Source organism: Acanthopagrus latus, chromosome 8, assembly GCF_904848185.1.
Source record: "Acanthopagrus latus isolate v.2019 chromosome 8, fAcaLat1.1, whole genome shotgun sequence".
NCBI classification, from domain to species: Eukaryota; Metazoa; Chordata; class Actinopteri; order Spariformes; family Sparidae; genus Acanthopagrus; species Acanthopagrus latus.
The window spans coordinates 14,376,993-14,398,016 of NC_051046.1; the positions used below are offsets into that span (position 1 = coordinate 14,376,993).

At 42.6% G+C, this 21,024-nt stretch overlaps 1 protein-coding gene across 2 annotated transcripts in view; it reads left to right on the forward strand.

The window, feature by feature from the left end:
• The window catches only part of cntn1a (contactin 1a), a 67,920-nt gene that overhangs the window by 11,715 nt on the left and 35,181 nt on the right, over positions 1-21,024 (forward strand). The window contains exon 1 of one of the 2 annotated variants that reach the window (XM_037108210.1): positions 6,031-6,170. The exons of the other annotated variant lie outside the window; for it this stretch is intronic. The gene's annotated coding sequence lies outside the window, so the exon portion shown is untranslated. Of the gene's footprint in view, positions 1-6,030; positions 6,171-21,024 lie in introns of those variants that run through there. 2 annotated transcript variants of the gene reach the window in all.

Below are 21,024 nucleotides of genomic sequence, written 5' to 3' on the forward strand. Positions count from 1 at the left end.
TTCCCAACTCACTACTTAATTACTTATTTATCAGTAAGATCGCTGCGTGTTTACATCCCCCTTCCCAACTCGGTATTATGATATTTCATCTGGGATTCACCAAGGTTGAGTTGGTTTTAATGAATCTCTGTGTGGTAACTTACCAGAGTAAACAACACTGCGTGTGTCTGGTGCACCCGATCTTACTAAAGCAAACAGGCCAGACGCACTCCAGACAGGCACCAACTCTGCTCAGAAACAAAGTGTCGGGGGATTGGTTTCTCCGTCTCATTTCCTGGAATTTAATGTCATTCATCTACATCTGCCTCGGAGAGCAATCCATTGGAAAATAGGAGATATTAGAAGTAAACAAATATCTGCAGAGTGAACTGTCAAGTTCCGAAAGCAGCAAATTGCACAACGATGCCCTCGGCAATGGGGCTGCTGTTGCATCAAAGCTGCGGTGGAACTGGGAGTTAACAGCCAGATTAAATTATCATTCCCAAAGCCTCAACACGTCCAGCGCATGCATCAGTCGGCTGCCCCTGTCTGCCTTTCCTATGCTTGTGTTTTCATCAGTTTTTCATGCTTTAAGAAAATGTGTGAAGCTGTGGCCACAGATCTGTCTACTGGGACCGATTCTGCTGAGAAAAACAAATAAAGCAACAGATCTGGTTTTTGGGCAAATCCGGGCACATTGTTCTTGTACAAACATAAACTGCTCATCGGTAAGGCAAGCTTAAGAATGTATATATACTAGTTTCTGATCTGAGAAGGCAAAATACGGGCAGTTGCTTGATGTAATGACTCTGAACAAACAAGACTAATAAAATCTCTGCTAGATTTCCCCGTGGCACAATGGGATTTTTTTTTTATCAGCTAAGGATCTGTGCAGGCTCCTCTGCAAGACAGCCTCTCATAATGGTGAAGTGAGTGAACGACAATGTTAAAGTAATGTCCAGGGTGTTTTCTTGTTCAGTAAGCTGGAAAGGGGGAGATAAAAAAACAACAACAACACAAACACAGTGCACATGAAAATTGGTTAAACTTGCAACACAAAGCAAAATTCTATTAATGCTCTGGACTTTTTCAACTTCAACAAATCCCACGGATATACTGAAGCCGACAGTATGTGAATCATACAGACAAGTAGTTGTATTCGTGGCTGTGCAGAAACTGAAACACCAAAATGAGCCACACTGTTGCACTGGTGAAGTGCTCCTTCATCACCAGCATGAACATGGGCACTGTGGTCTGTTTTGAATCTATGCCACATGCGCTGTCTTGGTACCGTAATTACTCATTAGTGCACCAAATCCACGGCTGAAAAGCATTATTTAGTCCCGTTTATGTAATTGCCAACAACTACAGCTGTTGCTCAGCTGTTCCGGGAAATGATTTAGGATTTTGTAAACAGTCTGAAAAGATTTTTGTCGCCCGAATAAGCACGGGATTGAGAGCCACGTACAAAAAAACAAAACATTGTTGGTTTTGGTCTTATCACGGGCAGTGCTGTCAACAGAGTGGCACCGGAGATGAGGCTTATTCTATAATCATCCTAATCACGCTGTTGATTGATGATTAATGAATCAGTACCGTGCGATTTACCGGACCTCTCCCCTCAGCATCTCAGATTTACCTGAAATGCCCTGACAAACATTGATTTATCTCCTGATGGATTCCATTTCTTGGCATTGCTACATGCTTCCTAAAACATGGATGATCTGATTACTGCATGTCAATGAATGGCTGACAGTGCTTAGCCGTTTTAGAAAATAATTTTGTGAGTTGTGACCAGTATTTTTTTAAGTTATTTTTTTTACTCCTGAAAAGAGCTGTGAACCACATATAGGCTGGGTTTGTCAGAAAATATTGAGATGTTAAAAACATTGTCAGGATTTCCTTTCAGGGCCAGTGCGGGGAAAAAAAAGAAACATATAGAATATGAAACCACAGGAAACATTGGCACCATCAAAAGCACTGGAAACTATGCTTCTTCTATAATTATCCCAATTATGCTGCTGATGGATTGCAGCGGTGATATGAAGGTATCGGTGCCATATTAATGAGTCAATACTGTGCAATTTATCAAACTTCCTTGACAGTTCAGATATACCTGAGTTGCTCTGACAAACATCGATTAATCTCCTGATGGATTCAGTTTCTCAAGCATTACTCTGTGTATCCCAACACACAAGTTCATTGATTGATAAATGCCAATAATTGGCTGGTGTCTCGCCCACAGCCACAAAGACATTGCTGTATCCATCTGAAATAAAGTGCATGTGACCGTCACTGACTTACATTGTGCATTAATGCTCATTATATTCTCGTGTCGCTCGGACGGTACATTTTTTTCGCCACCATGTTACAATCCAAATTGCTGGTGGTGAAAAGGTCCACTGGAGAGTTGAGGCGAGGATACACTTGCACTCTTCAGCTGACCTGCACTTAAAGCTCAATGCACACACAATGCTTATTCAAACCCGCCCGCCCACACACTCACCCTGGAGTCGCTGGCTTTGTCTCACAAAAAATTAAGTGTGTGTGTGCGGGAGAGGATGTTTGGTTTGAATGCCCGTCAAACAGCCGCGGAAAGAGGTAAAGATTACAGCCATTCCACATGTACAATAGATCTGCGTGTCTCTCTAATAGTCCCCACTTTGAGACTCCTCCGCTGAAAGTGCCTCACCTGCGGTTTGTTCAAACAGTCGGATAATGAAGACAGAACAGCCCAGAGGCAAGATGCTTGTGAGGAGAAGATGAGAAAAGGATGAGGGAGTGGGCAGTTAGCTCGCAACAGACTCTGTTTTCCATGATTAGCCTTAATGCCTTGATGTACAGTCATAATTAACAGGCGGCCTGATGTTCGGTGTTCAGTTGCCCACTCTATTGTTAGAGGGAAGGAGATCATGTTTGCTTTCTATTGGAGCACGTTTGCATTCGAGTGCCTTGAAAAGATAGAGAGAAAATGAGAGAGAGAGAGAGAGAGAGAGAGAGAAGGGGAGAGAGTGTCAAATCTCGGGGATAGTGGGAGACACAAACATGGGACCTGGCTTCTGTGCTGTGACCTTGTTTGCTAATTAGGTGTCAGACCTATTTTTCCACTCCAGAAAAAAAAAGCTCATATCTTAAGGCTGATATAGCCAGAAGGCGATGGGAACACTCGCCACTGTTGGCTGAGTCCTCAGGGTCTCTGTCTTTGTGTGTGTGTGTGTGTGTGTGTGTGTGTGTGTGTGTGTGTGTGTGTGTGTGTGTGTGTGTGTGTGTGTGTGTGTGTGAGTAAAAGTCAGGAGTATCATTAGAGATGCTACTGTACGGGCAGCCCTATTTCATGAATACTGCATAAAGCCGTGAACAGAGATGTAACAGCGCCGTGTAATGCTGCAGAAATGTCACTGTTACTGCCACAAGTGTTGGCTCCAGTGATCTGCTTCACACGGGCCCAGTTTGGCTGCGAATCCTTACAGAAATAGACAACATGTCACACGGGAGACAACTCGTAAGTAGAGGGAGCCAATAAATCAATTGTACTGTTGAGTCACAGTGTGTTGACTCTCCAGGTCTTAAGGCAACGTTGCATTTAATTGCTACAATTTTCAGATTTGAGGGTTGTGGCTCAACACAATGAGCAGTGAATCATGTCTGGGCATCATAATCCCATTTAAAGCTCCTAAGTCAATCAGCTGATCGGTCAGTGAACAGAAAATTAATTGGCAGCCACTCTGATAACAGTTGAGGTCATTGTTTTGTGAAAAAATGCAAGAATTTTCTGGATTTATTATGATATTAAATTGAGTATCATAGTGATGGATTGGAACGAAATGATCAACTTGGGACAACATTTATGAGACTAAAAACGATGAACTTATGGGAAATATTATCAAAAGATTATTTCATGATTATTGATGATAATAATCTTGAGTTACAGCCCTTTTTAAGTGGCAGAACAGAATGAGTTACCTAAAGCACTAAGTCTTCCCCATGTCATATTGATATGTGTACTGATACTGAATGCTTTAATGCTTCTTTTGTTGTTGTATAAATATTTGATTTATTTGAAAAGGTTCAGTATTTGTTTCACATTACAATGACTGAATTTTCTTAAAAACTCAAATTTTATTGCACTTTGAAAGGATATGTTTGCTTTAAAATGCTATCATATTGTCATTATATCAGTGCCTTCTAAATTACAGTAAAACTGAGTTATGATGACTATTATTAATTAATTCATTATTTTTTTATATTATTAGTATTGCCTTTATATCACATTTCAGATTCATCATACCGATGTGAAAAGTTGTTTTCTTGACATATTTTCCTCTTGTCTCCTTGCATTTCGCGGCCCGCTTTACATTGTATGTGTTTTGCTCAGCGGGCATGAAAATTGCCCCATTTAATGACAACCTCCCATGTTCCTCGAGATGCAGCGCTGAGAACAAGTAGACTGACCCTTCATCTGTACACTGCTATCTCCACAGAAGGTGCTGCTTGAAATGAACAACAGATTTCACTTCAGATGTCTGTTTCTTCTCCCTCTATTGTACAGGAGATTGTTGTATGTTAATGCTGCAGGGCACAAGTGATTGTTTGTCCGGTCCTAAAAAGAGCAGCATTGTGTGTGTGTGTGTGTATGTGTGTGTGTGACACATATCACTTCAATGCCAATTTTGACCTATATATGAAGGCCCGGGTCAAAGGAGGGGCAGGCTAGCCACAGCATAGGTCAGATATCTAGTCTAATGAGCCTTAATGTAGCACCCAGTGACACGACATGCAACAGACTGTGCCATCACCCAGATAAAGAGGAGACGGGCTTTATGTGGCACTTCAAGCTGAAACGATTAGATGTTTTTGCTGTGTTTACTGTTGTGTAATGCAGACTGCTGGACAAAAGTGACACATGAAAAACCTTCACACATGCAAGCACACGTATTCTCCCTATCCTCTCTCTCCCTCAGTCTTGCACCCACTCCTCTTTCACTCCACAAACAGCAAATACTTGCAGATACACATCCAGATTGGGACATTACCATGTCTAAACCGATGAGTCCGTTTGCTAATTGGATTCATACGCATGTCTCTGTTGGACAGGATGGATAGCAGAGGACAGGAGACGATGGACCGACTCCCCAAGGAGGGGAGTGGGGGGATGCAGAAAACTCATGGTGACTCAAAACCATATTATCTTTGCCTTGATGACTCCTCTAGTTCAAGGAATCAATACAGCCTGACTGGCTCCAGGGGCACGGGGCCCGCTCCAGGAAGCGGATATCTCCAAACTATCCATTATGGATGAGAGGAGGAGTGTAAGGATGGAAAAATAAGAGGAGGAGAAAGAAAGAGAAGACAGGGCCAGAGCCAGAGGAGAGGGATGAGAGGGTGAAAAACACAGGAAGGAGGGAGGAGAAAGAAGCGAGGATGGGAGCAGGAGGGAGATGAAGGTGAAGATTGCAGCAGGGCAGCGAGGCTTGCAGCTGTTTGTTTTGTTGTCGCGGCTCAGCTGCCTCGCTGTGCCTGGGTCCTGCTGTTCCTCCAGTGTGGCTGTAATGTTTATTTTCGGCTGAGGGAGCGGATGCAGGCCCTCACAGCTATCAAAATTAAATTGTCTTCCTCCCTCCCTCCCTCCCTCAGTTTGTTCTCACGCCTGCAACATCACTTTTTCCCCTCGCTGTTGCATCCATCCCGTGGTTCGTGCTGTAGACTTCTTAGTTATCTGTCCTCGCTGTAGTAATATCTCCCCCCTCACTGTGGCCACCGCGCTTTCTGGTCATCCCCCCTCTTTTCAGTTTCCCTCTCTCTGAAGAACACACACAACCCCAACCCCCTCCTCTCCCTCTCTTCACTCTCATGCTCCCTTTCCTCCCTCCTCCAGTGTGATGTGAGGTCACAGCCGGGGAGCCCTATGATTTGACAGCTAAATGTTTATGTGAGGGCTGCATTTATGCGTGTGTGTGTGTGCGTGTGATGGAGGAGGCTTCTGCGCCGCTGAGTGCCCGTGATAGAGGAGGGCAGGATGCCATGACAGCAGTTGCTAACCAGCACGAGCAGACTAGCAGTTTATCCTCAGGCATACTGTGGTGGAGAGATATACAGCTGGCTCCACTGCTGCCAACGCTTACGGGACTGTAACTGCGGGCGTGTTGGGGTGCCTCTGCGTGCACCTCAGGGCTGTGTGCTCGGGAACAGAGGTGGGTGGCAGAGCGGGCTCACTGTTTTGGGTTTGTGTGTGTGTGTGTGTGTGTGTGTGTGTGTGTGTGTGTGTGTGTGTGTGTGCTGTGCAGAGGAGCCAGAGCGGAGTGAGGAGCTACGAAGTTTGCCGGTTTTTTCTCTGCTTATTATGAAATGTGTGTGTGTGACTGTAAACTGTTTGTGTGTGTGTGTTACAGCTCAACTCTGCTAGCTCCATGGTTCTCTGCAGAGGGAACAGCTCATTATCTGCCTCTCAGAATGAAGCATCCCACCTCGACACTGCGGTGCTGCACACACAAATGACAAACCTATTGAAGCATTATGTGTGTGTGCACCTGTTTGTGTGGTTGCTGTGCATGCACTTATGAGTTTGTAGGTTGTCACACAGAAAGCAGCGGTGGCTGCAATCAAACCGGTCAGTGCAATCAAAATGAGCATTCACTTTCACTTATTGAAATTAATGGTAGGGTCCTGATCTCCCAGTATTTAATACCGTCTACCCCTCCCTAGGTTTTGTATCCGACGCCTGTCCAGCACGTGTCCAAAGACAAACAAAAACAACAGATTGGTGTGTCGCTGCAAGAAGCCACCAGGATTAGAAATGCTAAAATCTGTGGGTTTTCAGAAGTGAGAAAGCTTATTGTTGTAAGGTTCCCCTTGCTCATCGCGTGACTCTTTCCTTTTGTTTTTGTGTTTAACAGTTTTGTTCAAAACAACTCGTGAAATGTTATCATATTTAAAATAAACAATTTAAATTTGTCCACATGGCATGAGTGTGGTACATTCGCCCACCAAAGATATGGCTGTCATATCGCACTTTATGCCATCTTTTTAAAGGAGAATTTGAAATTGTAAATGACTGTCGTCAGGTCATGAAACCAACTACATTGCAACCTTTAAAAACCAAGGATCAGCAGCATATCAGTGGAATAGCTGCCAGTGCTGAAAAAAATGTGTCACTCTTAGTTTCACAGCGTCTGTGCCACTGTCATTTATCTACTGTTTTGTGTATAAGTGTGTGTTCAAAAGTGTTTCTGAGTCTTGTGATGTTTGTATTTTTCTTACTTGAGGCGTCACTTGCTCCTGTTTAAATATTCATCGCTTATATATTCAGTCAGTTTTGTACATTACTGTACAACATGCTAAATGTGCAGTGTGTGATTTATTCATATCATGCCTCAGCTGAGGTGTTTGTCCTATATGCCCTGTGTCGCCTGTTGAGGCAAATAGTCTAGCTTCAACACCATGCAGGCTGTGATAATGTTGTGCCCTATATACAGTATGCATTGTTCATCCATGTATGTTGCGTTTGTAGGCCATAAGTATTCAGTGTTGTAAATGTCGCTTGTGCTGAGTGTTTTTCCAGTTCAGAGGCTGCCTCACAGCTCTCCCACCATTAGATGTGGGTCTGTATGACCTTTATGTAATGACTTCCTGTGCATTATTTTGTGTCAATGGGCTCGTACTATCACCACCCTCAGAATTCGCGCTCCCTCTCTTTTTCTCTGTGCTTTGAGAAAATGTTGTCGGAGCCAGCCCTGCTTGTGCAGAAGGTTACGGAGGTTATGGTAATGGATGCATAATTTCCAACCACACGGGCAAACTGAATATTGAATAAATTAGTTTGTTAAAAAAGAAGTGAATCAATTGATGCCCCAAGGCACTGAAAATGTCTGTCTCCATCAGCTTCTCACTGTGAGCACTGGGGCTCTATGGTAAGTTTTGGTTTGAATAGTTGTAGGTATTTTGAAATTTTATTTCTAGAAGTTATGTTTTTCACGTACCGATTGTTAGTGTTTTGGTAACATTACATTTTTGTAGGCTTTATTCAGCATCTCATACGTCACCCGACAGGAGGGCTTCATATGATATGTGTGTAATTCTTGGACGATGTGGTCTCTTAGCTCATAATTATTCAGGGAGTCTGGAATCGCCTCAAGGATCATCTATATCTGTACCTCCAGACACCCAGAGTCTGAGTGTGAAGGACAGTGGGTACCCACGTCAACGCACCAATTAAACATTCTTTTGAGAAGGAGAGTCAAACATGGTCGCAAATTTCTCCCACATTGATGAAAATTAGATTCTGAACTATGAGTGTTTATTTTTTAGATTCACTGTCCTCTATCAAAGAGTGTATAATCCGATTGTGCTCTCCTCCCCGCCTCATTTGCCAGGTGACATGCAGGAAAGAAGCACTCGCAATGAGAGCCAAGCGCCATTCAAGGTGCCTTCATTCACCCAAAGCCCTCAGCTCTACTCATATTAACATGCACACAAAAGCTCTTTTGGGCAGGTCGGGCTCTTCTCTAAGTCACAGGTTGTGCAGCTTGCTCTGCTTCTGTTCCCTTCGACTGACTCATTGACCAACAAAGAGAGGCTTTGAGCAAAGGATCAGATCCGGGCAATCAGGGCCTATTTACTTTGGCTTAAGGTCAAGCCTTTTTGAGAGACTGTAGTCATGTCAGCCTTATTATCAATCAGCCATGAACAGCAGCGGTAAAGCCCTGTCAACAATATACAAGACAAGTTAATTTATTCATGTGCAGCACGTGCATACATTCTGATTCGCTGACCTGGTCTTAATCCGTGGTTCACGAGGTGACAGTTCACTACATATCGAACAGGACAGAGTAAATGTGGCTGTTTGTTGGAATAAAAGCAGTAACACAGGAAAGAACTGTGGGTGTAAAAAATTGCAGATGAAACGATAGATTGTAGACCCCAAAACCTCTGCAGAAAATCTGTTTGAGTACATGAAACTCTTCACAAGAGCTATGATCACTGTCATTGGATGTGTATTTCTGTTCTGCCTTTCATGCATTCAGTCTCCTCATTACACTGCTGACATCCACTGGCACATCAAATGTGATCCTAGGGAGAGGAAACCAGGGCACATCAGATTAAAGACAGCTAAAAGACTTAACCACAAATGAGGCTCACATGGCGTCCATCAGCGTTAAACATTTACATCTAAAGTGGGTTATCACCAGATCTACTTTAAACAGTGTTTGCGGTTGATTCATGTTTGCTCTGATATCATGGAGCAAAAGGTTGGTTTTTTTTTCTTACAATTTGCACAACAGGATGCATGATCACTCAGCTGCTGATCATCATTTGCTGATAATTAATCTAAATAGATGATTGGGTGGTTTTTAATTTCACTCTGTGTGATCACAAACTGAAGCCAGTTTAATATATTGAACAGAAAACCAGGTTGGCAATGAAAACTCCTCATGTGTATCGAGCGCAATATTGGAATTTTCCTGTTTATGATTTCGGTGCACTTGTACATAACCGCTGTCATTTGTTTGCTTAGATTAGTTAATTATTCTCTGCAGCCGTGCTGTATAGAAGCCGTGCATGTGGTGGAGGTGAGTATGGCATCTTAATGGATGCTGGCGCAATCTGAAGATTGCATTAGGGCTGGGTGATCTGGCCAAACAACAATATCACGACCTATTAAATCCGTTCACGGTCCATAATGTGAATTGTGATCTGGTCTCTCAATTTTGAAAATGCCTCCTATAGCCAGACATTATTGTCTCTATATGTCTCCATCTGCACCATTAAAAACAATATTACATCAAAGATTTCTCGGCACAAGCACCTCGTCTGTTGCTGGCTGTAACACTGCATTATTCAAAGAATGTCACACAAAGAGGAGACACATAAGGTAATTTGTCAGTATAGCTACTTATAGGCATTTTCAGGCAGAATGGATTGCTAGTCAACGACATTGTGTGAAGTTTGGAAAGAGAGCTAACGGACATTAAATACCTCCATCTTTGCATTTTTGCCTTAAAGGTGCACTGCAGAGTTTTCTTATAAATAAACAAGTTTACATTATGTGTTTCTCACCAAAAACACGTTCTGTGTATTCTTGAGGTCTGCCTTTACAGAGCTCATTCTTGTAAATCGTGCATTACTTACATACAGCTTTCGGTCTTCTTCACTGCCTTCGTTGGCAGGTTGCTACACTCCTTTGCACATCCCCACCACCAGCTGTGGATCAGCATAATAATGTGAAAGCTGCAGCATGGGCTGTGTTTATCCTGGTACGTTTATCATGTGCGCCCTCCAAACATAGAAACAAAATGAGCACCCCCAAAAATGCTCAGTAGCGCTACAAGTGTTCGAAAACTCCACAGGGTACCTTTTGAAGTCGATTGTGGACGCCCTCAAGATCGATCACAATCTGAGCTCATCAGATCGCCAACCATCTGACGTTACATAGCATGCATTCTCCTCTGTGTTGATCCCGTACCTCCACCAGCCTATATTCTAAAATGAATTAATACTGGTACCCAACTGAAATCGCTCACAAATAAGAAAAGAATGCAGAAGACAGTGCCGCATATCTCACCTAGAAAAAATGCTAGCTTGAATATTACTCTGAGAAAATCCAATCAGTCACTCCGTAATCTAAAATGCGGCTGGTTTCCAGTGCGTCGCCAGCTGCAGACTTTCCAATATCAGAGCCACCCAGGAGCTACAGCCAGCTGAAAACTGACACCAGTGACTACCTGTAAAATGTGAAATGCTATTTCTGTTGCGGTATTGTGAAACAGCACAAACTCTACAGTGTTTACAGCCTCCGAATGTACTGCAGCTCTGTAGGGGTGGAAATGATCCGCTTTTATTCCTGTCAGCGGAGGGATTGTGCTGAGTCAGGAGTCCTCGGGTAAATCACATCGGAAGAAAAAAAGCCAGCGTGATGAAGCCTCATGCTTCCGCCGCTGCACCCGGTGCCCCGCTCCGCCAGATGTATGCTTCTGAGAGATTTGCGTTGGTTTTGATCAGCCAGGGGAGCTCATGGTTTATGAATAGCAGACGAGCGCTTGCTAAAATGGTTCTTTTTGCTTCTTTGCCCAATTCTCCGGACTTTCCAGTGTCTTGGCTGGCTGATCTAAATGGAAGTCATTAGATGGGACTGGGTTCACCTGCAGCTCACTTGGCCTGATCCATTAATTCTGATGACTTCAAGGTTAAGTGCAGGCATTTGTAGGTTCCAGATTTCATCGGCTACACTTCAATACAAGTGCGATGACTTCATCTGCTTTTAGCACTGAAACACGCTGTTCCTGCCACTTGCTCTCCATAATCCCTTTTATTTTCTCTAATCACTTATGTAAGTTGAATGACCCAAGTAAATGTTACTCGCAGCCTTAGATAACTCCAGAGGAGCTTCTTTTCACTGTGTTTTCTAATTCTTCAGGCTTGTCTGTGTCGTTCTCAATCCCTGGCATAATTTTAAAGCTGTAGGAATTAATCGAGTTCAATTAAGATGCTTTTTCTTCCCTTATAGCATCAGCTTGACATAAATTGACCAGCAAGATAGATGGCAATAGGATATCTGGAAAGATTGGGGACCTCTGCATGATTAAACACCTCAAAATCCAATGATTTTAATCAATTCATTGCTATGTGATTTGTTGCTGCAGCACAAAGGCTGTTTTTTGTTTCCTTTCAGCCCGATCACATAATTCATCATTTTGTCAGATCTGGCTGCAAGCAGTACCAAATCATTTGCTGCTCAATGCTAATGTATGTGGTAATGCAGGCACGTTTCTTGTATAGGCCATACAAGGCTCCTTAATCTGCTGTAGTGCTACCTTCATATAATCCCTGCAACAATCAGCATTTTCTCAGTTAATGCAACTCAAATGCACTATGTGAGCAGTTTGTAAAATGGTGGCAGCCTCCTGTTTCCAGACCTGAGTGGACACCACTTAAAACTCATGTTACCACACAGACCAGAGTCAAAAATTGCTCAGAACTTGGAGCAGCTGAATAATACATCATCATTTTGCAGTCAGCCCATCAGCAGACCAACTCGAGGGTTTAATGTCTTTAGAAAATATATATGTATTTTAGTTTTTCTCTGTCTCTCAGTTTTCTCCCCCCTCTAGGTGGTAGTTGGTCAGAAAATCTGTTAGAAAGTTACCTCTCTAAATTTTGGAACATTCACTGTCGGTAGAATATGTCTTAGTTGTGATTGCAGCGCAACCAAAATGTGTTTTTTAAGGTTGATACGGGTAGCGTTATTTTAGAATCTGTAGGACTGAACATATAAGCATTATCCTTTGACAATGTTGAATTAAATTGTACTCACTTATAGATAATTATAGATAAAGATTTCTAGAAAGAAATACCTGGAATTGTCCCTGTATGCATATCCGCACCAAAACGTAATGAGGTCTGCTCTGGGCCAAGACCCATCCTCCATCCAAGTTTTGTAAAAAAATCTGTAAAGTAGTTTTTGTGTAATCCTGCTGACAATCCAGCCAACCAGCCAACCATCACCAATCATCTAGTGTTTGTGGTTATCCTTTGTTTGACATTTTTATAGTTGGGGGACTTTGGTTTACCTTTGGGAGACAGATTGTATCTTTAACAACCAGAAACTTCGAATTATTCAATATGCTCCTGCCGTAATAAAAGTGAAAAGAAGATAAAATAGACGACTTCTTCCTCTATCGAGAGGAGATAAATGAAAGAAGAGGCTCTTCAAAGGAGAGCTCAGTTATTATTTTTTTAGCAAGACAAATAAAATAGGTGAAGGGAAATAAAAAAAAATGGAATATGAACTTGGGGATGTGCCTCTGACTGGGAGAACCATACAAACTTCCAGGATAGCAATCCATGTCACAGCACCAGCCTCTCATGTCTCCTACAGAAGTGTTTTGCATGTTTTTTTTTTTTTGTGGCTTTTGTCAGCTCCTCTGCAATAAGCATATTTTCCAGGATGAAAATTGCTTTCCTCTGCGACAGTATTGGGAATGATGATTATGGCAGTGCTGATGCTACGTCTGGCCCGCTGCCAGGCTAATGATGATATGAAGTCGGGATGGAGGGGTGGGGTTAAAGTTGGGGTGCTGGGGGAGAGGTTGTGTGTGTGTGTGTGTGTGTGTGTGTGTGTTCATGTATTTTTGTGTGCTGGTGTGTTACTGCATGTGTGTGTGTGTGTGTGGGAAGGCTTAAAAGATTAAACCCCAGCCTGGCCACGGTGACGAGAGAGAAGACCCCTCTGCGGAGCGCTCTCACTGCAGGGAGGCTTCTCCACTGGCGTCCCATTTGCGCAGCTCCCTGTCCTGCTCGGGGAATTAGCCTTTTCTTTTACCATTCTTCCCCCACCCCGCCCCACCCCACCCGCCTCCTCTTTGCACCTTAGAGAGAGCGCTTCTTCCATCCAGCAGCACTGCTTGTTTCTGAGACAGACAATGGAGCAGAGTATTTAGGACACTTGGCAGGGTAGGCATGTTGGAGGGGATGGGGACACGGGCTGCTAAGTAGCTCATCTTGTCACATAGCCACTGGCATGATAGCTCTCCACAGCAAGGTAAGCACTGAGCAGAGTCACACACCACACACACAAACACACACACGCACACACACACACACACACACACACTCCATGCCCTGATTGTTTTTCCTGTGTGTCTCTATAAGCTTTGTGCTTTGTGCGTGTTTCTTGACCACACAATTAAGCAGCATGTCTTTGGCTTATATCATATTTATACATTCAGTTTGTCAAGTTAATCTGTGGCATAATGTTGGATCCACACCCTCTAATCCAATAACGGGATGAATGGGAGATGTTAGCTCGACTTAGATTAATCTTTCTATTGTTTACGTTTTATTGTAGCCATGCAGAATAAATACACTGTATTCACACTTTTCCTCTGAGACCTTTTCTCTGTGCAGTCTGAAGGTATTGATTGATTGTTTCTTTTTCTTTTTTTAATCAGTGTACCACTTGCAATGCATGAGCTCTTCTGTCTTATATGTGCAGCTTTGCAAATCAAGTGCACTCAGTCACTTGGTAATTACAGTTATTTACAGCAGAGTGTAAGGGCATCAGTGAAAACATGTAACCACCCTCCTATAGAAAAACCTCTTAGCCAATATCTTTATTGGACAGATGTGGCGTGGAGTAATTAAGCTGAGCACTCTTTCTTTATAGAGTCCGTGTCTCCTCTGACCTTTTTTCCTAAATGGCTCAATTTATCATACATGATGTGCCATATTTGCATACGTGGAAGCATCAACTGTGATGTGTTTCATATGTGTGCGCCTCATCTTGAGTGTTATCCTCCCGCAGAGTGCATCACACTCCTCGAAATGAGTTGAACTCAAAGGTCAACACGTTTCTATGGAAACAAAAAACAAACTGCACATGTATTTTATGTTGTGACAGAGATTTCAGCGTTGTATTCAAACAACAATAGAGACATACGAGCTCCAGACAGAAGTTATTTTTTACTGTAATTACTTAGTCTGCTTTAAGGTCTACAGTGACATTTCAAATGTCATTAAGGCCAATTTGGAGTCTGGCTGTCTTTTATTTTCATCTTTATTACTGTTATTGTGGTCTGAGCCAATAAACAAGTGAAATGTGAGTATTTTGTCTTCCTTGGCTTGGCTTGAAGATGCACTCCCCCTTCATATTTTCTTTTTTGAATAGCCTCTCTTTTTATCATCTGAAATGCGCCAGTTTTAAAATCCTCTTTGTCCAGGAAAAGGACTGATTTTATGTCATTGTCTTACTCCTGCCAAGAAACGTTTCATATCTCTTGAAACGATCCTGGAAGAGTTCCCAGTGTTAGAAATTTGGCTGGCAGATCTCCTCAGTTAAAGAGAGAGACTAAGAATGATCAAATTGAAATTTAACGTACGTATATGGCAGCTATTGGTTTCATCTTTGGAAGAAACTAGATCACTGCACCCTTCGGAGAGGATTCTTTGTTGGATTGCAGCGTTGGATGTTCTCTGCTTCATTTTTGGTTCAGAGAAAAAGACGCACATTAGATTTTCACTTTATTTTCATCCAGTTTACTTGGTATATCTCCATCTGTACATCTGTACATGAATACAGTATGTTATACCTTTTCGTACAACATACAGCAGCATCCAGTAGCGCGAATGGATGGATGACAAATCAGATGAATCAAGGAGCCTTTCTCTACGGAGGGGCTGCAGCTAATAAGCGGGTACAGAAATGGACAAAGCACAGGTGTTAATCGTCACTTTGAAAGCGTAAAATCACTCATGATGACAAAATGATCAGCTGTCACTTCAGGTTCTCGGTTGTCACTCACAGTCCAGGCCAAGCGTCAAATGATCGCCTCCTTGTTGCTTGACAGGGAGAAAACTCAGACTAAGACGTCACGGGTAAGAGTTGTTTTCATGATTCAAGTCCAGTGTGTGCTATTGTGCCTCTGAATTTGCTTATACACTTGTGGTTAATGTTGTTTATACGGCAGTCCGGCATCAGATTAAAGGGACTGAACGACTGGTTGTGGTTGATATTCAGGTCGGCTGAGGTTGAGCCTGTGCGGCCCCCCGGGGGGGGGCATAGTGTTGACTGCAGGGGCTGTGATAAATAGCTTACTTTAGCGTGGCCACTACTGTTGGGTGAGAGACACAGAGGGAGGGGGAGAGAGACAGAGTGGCACAGTGAACGAGCCGCGACTGGATCATCTGCAGCTGGATTACATCATGAGCAGTCCTGTACTTGATCCTGCGCCTGTCTGTTCACTGGGTTCAGGAGGCGGACACACAGATAACTGCAGTTTACAACAGCCTGAAAAATTAATGCAGACTTGAGTTCAAAGTTGCACCAAAAACATATGGCTGACACTTACATTTTCTTTATCACGGAATCATAATTAGTCTCATTTAGAAGAGCAAGACGAACAGCTTGTCCTGCTGAAAAGGAAACAGTTCAGTCGGCTCTGCTGTTTACTCCCCTAGACTGCTGAGAGAAAAAAGTGAAAAGTGAATTCTGACTGCCGACGAAATCAAGCTGTTAAACTCTGAAAAACAGAATTATTTTCTTCTACCGAGTGCCGAGGCGGGTCCTGCTTAGCAACAGGGAGCCTGTGCAGCACAATGCACGTGGAGAGCAGAGTTTTTTTTCTGCAGGTGTGGTTGCGTGTGTCTTGGGGGTTACTGCTTTATCTGCTGTGTAATAGATGTGGATAGCCTGTGTCTGTATCATTTATTTAATTGAATCATTCTCTTGGTCTTCTGGGAAAAATAAAGCTGTTTGTCTGTAGCCCAGTCCAGTCTCATCTTCCACACAGATACGCGAGAGAAGAAGCGCATCTTTTGCCGAGCTAAGGTTGAAGGGACACACACAAGCTGTCATGTCGGAATCAAAATCAATGATTTTGACATAAATTATTCATAAGGTAGGAAGATTTCTTAAGCAGGGGTTCAGGGGATGTTGAGTCAGTCAATTCTTACTTTAGGCTGGTTGACTGACTTAGTCAGAGTCAGAGGCTATGACAAATTCTAAACCATAAATTCAAATGCAATACTTAAAGTTGTTTATTTCTTTGTTAAGGTGAATTTTTGTTCCGCCATCATTTCACCAGCCTGTCAGCCTCAGTGGCTTGCCTGTTGTCTTACCCTTAGCAGCTGCTTGAAAACTGTGTTGCAACTGATTTCATCATTTACACTAAATTTGTGAGAAAGCAAAAACATTTTAATGATGGTTAACCTCCAATTTTACACATACAGTAAACAGCAACCTATATAGGCGTCTTCTTTGACAGGCCCCAGACTCCCTTTAAAAAGCTGCCTATATTACAAGTTGTTGAGTCCAGAGGAACTTTATAAACTTTGTGAAACGCTGTCTCTGACATTTTCCTAATAGATCGGGCCTTCTTGTAAATACGGCAAAGCTAACTTTTTTGGGTAAAAAACACTGACGTATGGGTTTGTTTGCACATAGATCTGGGAATTTAGATCCAATCACAAGTGGTCTCTCCAGGCACACCGTAATGTCAGGTGTACACTGATGGGCTCAGAGCTTTCAACTTGTGATCGGATCACACAGGGTGGATGTTGATACCAGGCATGAACAGGCTCAGAGTTTACCGAATGTGCAAAGACAGAAAGGATCCTAAACTTCACAGTGGAGAGTGTAGGTGCATATACATTGATCCGGGTATTTATTTGTGAAATAGAGATGTATAAATCTATGTGAGCTGGAGTGAGTCTTAATATGTTTGTCTTAAAATGTTTGTCTGTCCATAACATATAGCTGCATTATTTATGTTGAGCACTACTGAGATTGAGCAGCTTCCTCCTGAAAAGCCTTTAAGCTCATACACATATAAAATTGCTTCAGCCTCATCAAGTTGAAATGTGTAAAAAGAAGTGAGGATGGCGTGATGATGATTGAAAATTTAAAATGTTTTAATGCAATATAATTTCAGGTCAGCACACAAAGAGCACTTACACGTTATCACCACCGCTTTGAGGCACAGTAACACTGAATCAGCTTAAAAATCCTAATAGATCACAGCGTGTGTTTCATCCTGGGTTTTATGTCTAAGCTCAGTATGTAGTCGTATCAGGTGTCTGATCTCATCAGATGTGCGAGACGATTTGTGCTGTTTTCTATTTCCTCCTTTGAAGAAATAGAAAATCGTGTCAGACTGCATTTCTAAAGTTAGCATTTTGATAGCAAACCTGGTACACTTTGACTCTTTCCACCAAGCAGAACGTGTTATGAGGAAAAATGTTGTCAAACTAGAGAAAGTCGAGTATAGTGACACAAACGCAGGTATCTGATCCGAGAAATAAGGAGACTTCTGCAGCCTTGAGGAAAGAGCTGTGTTTGTGTCTGGTAAACTGGTTTCAATTGTGTTTACTATTTGAATTCTAGATGGAAAAATCTAATCTTCCAATTGCCCAGCTGCCTCGGTGGACCACCGGGAGAAGTGGTTTTACTGGGCAGTTGAGAGGCACGTTGGCCCGTAATATCATGAACGCTAACAGAAACACAGCAACTGTTCTCAGCAGGCTCAGGATAAATAAAGCTAAAATGAGATTGCACGTTGATGTCCCTTAAAGCAGACTAGGTCACTGCTGCCGCTCACGGATGATGTCAGAGCCAGTGTCTCACCGTTTCATCTTCATTTGATCTGGATCAATATTCCTCTCCCTTTCTCGCTTGTTTTTGTCCCAGTCGTATTTGTTGATGACACTAAATCTCATCTGCTCTGTCACAAAATGTGTGATTTTGGTCTGAGTTGTCATCAGATACCGTATTAATATTGGATTTCACATCTCATGCCTCAGTAGAAGTGCTAATACACTGCCCAGTAGGGGTGGGAAGATGAAAAAAAAGTGGACTAGAATACATTAACCACCTGACCCTCTTTCAGTACTGAAGAAATAGATTAACATTTTAAGAAATATACTTATTTACTCACTTGCTGTGATAAGATTATTGTTAAATCCCACTTTTTTTTGTCTGTCTGCTGAATATAAAGCTATAACCAGCAGCTAAACGACTGTAGTAAACAGCAAGCCTTGCTCTGTCTTGTAAAGAAAGTGTGTCTGTTTTAGGAGGAATGAGAAACAACATGTGAAAAAAGTGAAAAAGAAATGCACTTTAGAGACAGATACAGGCTGGTTTCCATTTGTTTCCAGTGTTTATACCACGCTAGGCTAACTGGCTCTAGCTTCATGTTTACTTGCATAAACATGAAAGTAGACTGTTTCATTGAATTCTCAGCAAGATGGCAAAAAGCATATTTACTAACATTTCTAAATTTCATTTAATATGCAGGATATCACTGTTCTATCATTAGTCTCTTTCCCTTGCCAGGCACCAGATTGAAATAAGCTAATCTGGTACAAAGCAGCCTTTCTCATTTTTGGGATGTAAACATTTTGTGCATGGTCCCTGACATATATACATTTGTTAAACTAAACATTATGAATAAGTTATAATATGAATAAAAAGAGAAATAAATTAAACTTTTTAGTGCTATTTTCAGACTAATAACTGGAATGGCATTCAGCAGAGTGCCCCCACAGTCGCCTCATCCAAAAACAGATAACCGGATCTTGGTTTTTATTTAGATCAGCATAACATTGTAGTGACTGATAGATGTTAGCCACCTAAATACACCTGCTTGTCTTCATCAAGATCCATGCTTTATTTTCATCAGAAATTAACAAAACAAACAAACAAACAAACACACCCTGCCTCGCACTGTTAAAGAAAGTGAGAATAAAATCCTGGATTCATCTCTTTATCCGGATCAGCACCTAAAGTTCATGTGGTCTGTTCTGGGCCAAGATCCAACCTCCATCCAAGCTTTGTGGAAATCCAGTAACGTTTGTGTAACGCTGCAGACCAACCAACCAACCAACCAACCAACAAACCAACCGACCAACAAATGGATACAGGTGAAAGCATAACATCCTTGGAGGTGGTACGGTAATAATGACAACAAACAGTAAATGGTAAGCATGAATATACTGGCCAAAATAAAATGAATAAATACGTGATATCCCAGAGCATGCTGTGACATATTCAGTTGACTTGTTTTATCTAACCAACGGTCTAAAAACCCAGAGATGTTTAGTTTCCAGTGATATGATTGAGAATAGCAGCAAAACAGCGCTACGTGCTTTTACTGCTAAGTGTTCATCCTGCTGGAATTCAGCCATGACTTGGATGCTGCAGTAGATGACACTAAGCATCGCTCATTTTCCCTTCTCCGACTGATTAAGACCAATCCAGCGTTAACCCCATCTTGGCTTCCGCTAGCAGGATTACAGCAAATCTGCTGTTAATGACTGATTGTGGCAGTGGGATTGATTATGTTTGTGTGTGTGTGTGTGTGTGTAAGGAGCGAGGGTGGTGCTTGGCAGGGGGGTGGGGTTGTTGGAGCAACATCTTGTTTTTTGAAGTCGACCACTCAGACCCGCTCCTCCAGCCTTTCCTCTTCTGTTTCTCCTCCCCCACGTCACTGGATCTGCCTGAGCTGATAGGGGGAGGACGTTGTTATAAAGTAACCCACTTGATTATGCAGCGCACATCAGGGCCGAGCACAGAGAAGAAGAAGGGGTTTCACTCACGCTCGCTTACTGTAGCCTGTCGTGCCCTCGGGAGGTTAAAGGGTCATGATAAAAAGCACAAATGACAGTATTGGTCGCTGGAGAGCGGCAGTAAAATCCCAGTGTCTGCCCCCCAGCAGCCTCTGCTCGCTGTTATATGATTTCTGATTTCTGAGCAATAAGGTTGAGAATTCCAAGGGGAGTTAAAGGAGAGAGAGAGAGAGAGAGAGAGAGAGAGAGAGAAAGAGAAAGATTGAAATTCAGCGAGCAAAGCAGAACTGTGAAAGGGAAGAGAGAGAGAGAGAAAAAAAACCCACCAAAATCAAACCACATGCAGTAATAGCTTTGGCAGTGTCCGGGGTGTGATTTATGGCGGAGTAGAAATGGCCTTGTTTGAGCGCTGTCACGTCTGGGCCCTGTGATTTACTGTGATGACTGGAGCGCTCGCATCACATGCACCCAGGCTGCAAAGATAGGACAAGAAAGGTAGGAGGCCCCATTAATACTGATTATAAGAGCATGCTGCCTTCCTGTGTGGGGCTGGTCTGATGGGTTTTCTTCTTTTCCCTGTATATCAGTTCAGTGACAGTTCTTAATGGGCTGGACGGGATTTGCTCCCTCAACATGTGCTGTGACGCTATTAAGAGGCTCCTTGTCGTCTCCCCTAATCTCCTAAGTGCATCCATTAAAGATCATTTATGATTTATGAGTTAGAGGAACGATACATACGCATGATACAGCCGTAAAGTGTATGGAGTGAGCGAGTGAGTGAGTTTTAATGAACTTATTTTTTCAGCACTTTTTTTTTTTTTCCTTTGTCTTTCAAGAGATGAATGTCTTTAATAGATCGGCGGAGCTCCCCAGGTCTTCGTTCCACAACAGCAGCGTTGTTCCAGATTAAAATGAGTGTTTGCATAGTTTCACTGCCGGTCACAAAAGGCCCCCCGCAGCACACAAACCGCTGCTTTTGAAAGGTGTTGCTAG